The 4,730-nt window shown below is 43.3% G+C and overlaps 1 long non-coding RNA gene across 1 annotated transcript; it reads left to right on the plus strand.

The window, feature by feature from the left end:
• The first annotated feature begins 595 nt into the window (after positions 1 to 595).
• On the plus strand, positions 596 to 2,340 carry LOC109197805 (uncharacterized). The gene is made up of 2 exons (XR_002058865.2): positions 596 to 647; positions 1,547 to 2,340. It is a non-coding gene; the product is annotated as an uncharacterized LOC109197805 (long non-coding RNA).
• Positions 2,341 to 4,730: the final 2,390 nt, after the last annotated feature.

Below are 4,730 nucleotides of genomic sequence, written 5' to 3' on the forward strand. Positions count from 1 at the left end.
TCTTCACTTATCAAATGTGTAAAATTCAAGACTGGTCCCAACAAGGCAAAAACTGCATAGCCACACAAGTCCCAGCGTTTCCCACAGCAGCAGCAGCAGCAGCAGCAGTGAAAAGAAAGTGGATAAAGGATGAATGAGTCTGTGCTTATCGGGTCTCCGGTCTCCCCCAAGCTGGCGTTGTTGTTGGTAGCCATGACAACGGAGATAGTCCCAGCTTTGTAAATAAAGGCCCCAACACCCACAAAAAAAGAAAAACAGAAAAGGCAAAAAAAGGTCGGGATTCCCGGCGCAGACCGGGAATCCCCCTAGCAGACCGAAGCTCTAGACAGGACTCGGCATGAGTGAGACTCGAACCATCGCCCGTCTGTACTTCAAGGTGCCAGGGGCCGGCGACAAGTGCTCTGCGCCACCTGCCAGGCCGTGGAATTAGTGCAAATGTGGTATATTTGACTTCTCTGAACACGAATTATTTTTGAAAAGGAAAAATAATAATTTTAATGTGAGGCAAAACATGTATGGTGCTCGGTAAAGATGACACGCCGACTCACTTCTTCTTTTTTTGTTTTTTTAAATTTTTTTTTTGTTTGAGAAAGTTTGTTTTCATCTTAAACCATTGTCAGTGACGTCATTCTACGCGACTACCACAGGTAAGGAAATGCCTGAATCTGTAGATCTTTTTCTTTTCTTTTTGTTGTGTAAAACACAAAAATCCCGAAACAGTCAGCTCACAAAGTTGCAGGTTGGTGGCAATTTGGCAGAACAGCCAATGACTTAAATCATTTAGGTGCATATATCTTGCCACAAGACATGTGCGCTAAGCTAGCTAGTTTCTGTTAGCGAATCAAGTTCAAGCTCCTCACATATCATCATCCAGGGTACAGTCATATGCTGATGAGGAGATCCCATGCAGGTAACATCAAGGCAGTGTAACAAGTTAAATATGCACTAATTTTAAGCTATTTCCTAATATCTAACCATTATGATAAATGTTTGCCTGCAACTGACACAGCCAAGATGTCATTGAAAAAAACAAAAGCCTGTGATAACATGTTTTTGTTTTTCTAGAATAGAAGAAGCACATTTTAAAAAGCCAGTAGGAATAAATCTTTGTTGTTCCTGCATGATTAGAATGAAGTAACAACAAGTCTGGCTGGAATAAGAAGTGGTAATCTGTGTACTGTGCTAGTGATCTGCATAATTCACCTTAGATGGTCATCTGTTTGGATGGCTGAAGTGGGCTAACGACACAGCTAATTTCATCAGGCTGCTAATGAAACATCTAAAATGATAGATGGTTAACTACACAACGGAAGCAAGAGCATTACAATCACTTGATTTAATGAAAGATTTTCCCCCAAACTTTTGATCCAAATGAGCAAAGTACTGCAACCATCTGAACCTTCTAGGTGTTACATGTTACAGTGTTGCACTCTGGCCAGCTTTAAAAATGGAAAAGTCTTTGTGTGGTTTACTGGGTTCTGTAAATGAGGCTCCTTTCATTTGTGAGCGTGTTGTTCTTCTCTTCCCTTTTGTCCACCCTTACAAGGTGAAGGTGCTGCCCACCCATGATGCCAGCAAGGTGCGTGCAAGTGGATCCGGCCTTAAAACCACTGGAGTGCCCAGCTCTCTGCCAGTGAAGTTCAACATTGATGGCAAAGATGCAGGTGAGGGACTGCTGGCAGTGCAGATCACTGTGAGCGCATGTGATCTGCTATTCCTCTTTGAATAGTACGCTGGTTGCCCCCGGAGTTCGAGTCTCCGGGAGGAAATCCTGGTGGTTTGAGGCCCCAGGCTTGTGTTGGGTACGGTCCATCACAAGGACATTGGCTCGAGCGCGCTGTTGGGGAGAAGCCGGCCCAGACCTGTGTTCGATCCAAGTACGCCACAGGGACAGCGGTTCGGGTACGCTGTCGGAGTCCATTTCTGCATACTATAGTGCACGGAGTGGTGGTGTTCGTTCCTTGGTCCGTAGAAGGCAAGGGCCTCACGGGGGACGCCTCGTGTAGTAAAATGGGATCTAGATCCAGTAGAGCGGCAGACGTTTCACCAGGCGGCCAGGGACAAAACTCAATGTGTGACTGTATGGTAAGAACTGAGTAAATGTGTGGTGTGTAAGATTGCAGAGAATGGTTGTGTGGGAAAAGTTGATGTGTGTGTAAAAAAAAAAAAAAAAAAACAGTGAAAAATTGGGTTCAAAATGTTGAAAATGGGGAACAAAAAACAAGAAAAGAAAAAAGAGGAGTGTAAAAGTCGTCTCGTCTCCAACTAGCGGAAGGTGGTGGTCCTGCAGACCACCAGCTCCCCTAGTGTGGACACACAAAAAATTTCTTTTTAGCAGAATTGTTGATGAAAATAAGTAAAAAAAATAGGAAGAGGGTTTGGTGATTTTCAATGTAGAACAACTACAATCTCTCTGGGTTTTTAAGAAAGGGGACTTCAGAACCAGAGAGGGGAGACGTGTTTCTTTAAGCAATGAGAACAATGATCAAAATGTCTCAGTGTGTCACTTGCAGGTGAGGAACAGACCCGGATCAATTTTCCACGTGCAGCAGTCGGAAGAAAATTATAGGTTAACATCATTAGAAACACTCAAGCCAAGTTTTGGCTGAATTGTTTTACAGCTTAACTTCCATGTGTTTGTCACCCTGAGAAAACAAGCTCCAAGAATCTCTCCCTGAAGACAAGAAATGCAGTTCCAGAACAACGAGATGGATATCAAGAGCTCACAGCAGTGTCCTGAGCAGTGAAGGTCCAGCAGCAGCAGCAGCTGTGCAAGACAGCGACAGCAAGGAGAAAAATGGCATCATCATGACTGGATGGATGGATGTGCATTTAGAACGAGCTGCAACTTCACTGTGTGTGAATGGACCTTTGAAAAGACTTGACTGAGTTGGACATTTGCCACTTTTGGAACAAAATGGCAAGATGAGACAGTGGAAAACACAGGACAAAGCTGAAAGACAACTGACTCTCACTGGACTGCTGCAAGGGGGAGAGATGAGATGAGACCACAGTGGAAGGAGCAGGGGAGAACATGGCTGTTTTAGTGTGGGAAATGAAATTTGGGTTTAGGAAACTGGGAAGAAAAACGACTGCCTTGCGTGGAGAATTGAAAAGTGTCTGGAGCACCGCAAAGAGGAGAGGTACACAAAAATTACACAAACAGAAAAATGCATTGATCCTACTAACACAAACACACATGCAATGAAGCTCATGAAGACCAAATAGTATTTTAAGCATGCATTGCTGTTACCATCATCTTGTCCGGTTCACTTAGTGGGTTAAGAAGTGATACATAGACTAGTGAACTAGTATTATTTTGGGGAAGGATGATTGAATTATTGCAAGGGTGAACAGAATGCTGCAGGGGGGTCAGATGAGTGGGGACTAATAGATTCTTGAGTTTCTTGTTTCTGATGTGTGGGGGAGGTCTTATCATGGCACACATCTGGGTACATGGGGGAAAACAAAACTCATTATCTAATAGAATGTTGTTGTGTGAGGTGTGTGACTGGTGGATGAAAGTTTTGGGGATTTTGCATTTTCCTTTGGTACCACTTTGAAACTGCCAATCAGTTTTGTTTTGATCTATCATTCTAAGAGCATGCTTAGACAACTTCTAAAAAGAGGCCTGATTTTTAACAGTGCACTGAGATTTTTGTTTGGCAATTTTCTCTTTTGAAGCAGGCCTGCAAGATCGGGATCGAAAGCGCTACACAACATGTTGAACAATCGCAAGTGAGTTTCTCCAAAAAATTAAAATGGGCTCGGGAGAAAGCCACTTATTTGGGACAACCAGAAAACAAGTCCCTGCCAAAAAGGATTCAGCGAGGTAATCCAGTCTAAATTCTTTTTTTCTTTTTGAAATGACGTCATTGCTGGCAGTAGAAACTTATTGCGTCACGAGGTTCTACTGTCAGCAAATAAAAATGGGGACTGACTGGACTGACAAAACCTTGACCTGACAAAAGGGTGGATGTATGTATGTATGTTTCTTTTTACAGGAGCAGAAAGATGACAGCAACAGGTTGCATGGGCTTTTAGGCCGTGCTGATTTAACCTTTTAATTGCCACTTTCTATGTCTTTGAATTTACCAGCGGTGTGTTATTCATGACCTTGTATTGTTTGCAGTGCAGAGGTCACTGTGAGAAAGTGTGCATAACATCTATTTTTCCACAGCAAAGGGTTAATCGTGGGATCTAATCACATGATTTACAGCAGGACACACCACTGGCTAATGTTTTTTTTTTTTCATTATGACAGGGCCTGGAGTGAAACTACTCCAGGGGAGAAGCCCTGTGAATTTTTAAGAGACAATGCACAACTTCATTGTGCATGTCTAATTGTGCTAAGCTGACATAGGGCAAAAGAGGGTTTTCCGTGGAAGCTTTCATTTTTAAATTTCAGGGACCGTGACATGAGAGATATGGAAGGATTGACTGAGGTGCAGATACAGACCATGACCAGGAGAGAATGCTTCACCAGGACCAGTGAGAAGCAGGGACCATCTGCAGGACAGCAGACAAACAACAGTGGGCTGCACCACTGGGCTTCCAAAGGATTGTCACGAGGAGATTTTGAACAGCAAAATCTTAAAATAAAATGAAAAGTTTCTACGTTGACGTTGAGGAAGACAACTAAGGTGTACGACGTGCTCTGCCTTAAATCTACACCCGCGTTGGAACAGAAATCGAGGGATGAAGAGAGCATGCCAAGCTCAAAAAGTGAC

The sequence above is a fragment of the Oreochromis niloticus genome, unplaced genomic scaffold (assembly GCF_001858045.2).
Source record: "Oreochromis niloticus isolate F11D_XX unplaced genomic scaffold, O_niloticus_UMD_NMBU tig00006638_pilon, whole genome shotgun sequence".
Lineage (NCBI taxonomy): Eukaryota > Metazoa > Chordata > Actinopteri > Cichliformes > Cichlidae > Oreochromis > Oreochromis niloticus.